Source organism: Cebus imitator, unplaced genomic scaffold, assembly GCF_001604975.1.
Source record: "Cebus imitator isolate Cc_AM_T3 unplaced genomic scaffold, Cebus_imitator-1.0 Scaffold143, whole genome shotgun sequence".
NCBI lineage: Eukaryota > Metazoa > Chordata > Mammalia > Primates > Cebidae > Cebus > Cebus imitator.
Window position 1 is genome coordinate 4637901 of NW_016107458.1, and position 269 is coordinate 4638169.

Here is a 269-nt window from a genome sequence, read left to right on the forward strand (position 1 = left end):
TTTTTTTTTGGAGACAGAGTCTTGCTCTGTTGCCCAGGTAGTGGTGTGATCTCAGCTCACTGCAACCTCTCCACCTCCCAGGTTCAAATGATTCTCCTGCCTCAGCATCCTGAGTAGCTGGGATTACATGCATGCATTACCACACTCAGCTAATTTTTAAATATTTTTAGTAGAAACAGGGTTTCACCGTGTTGGTCAGGCTTGTCTCAAACTCCTGACCTCGTGATCCACCTGCCTCGGCCTCCCAAAGTGCTGGGATTACAGGTGTG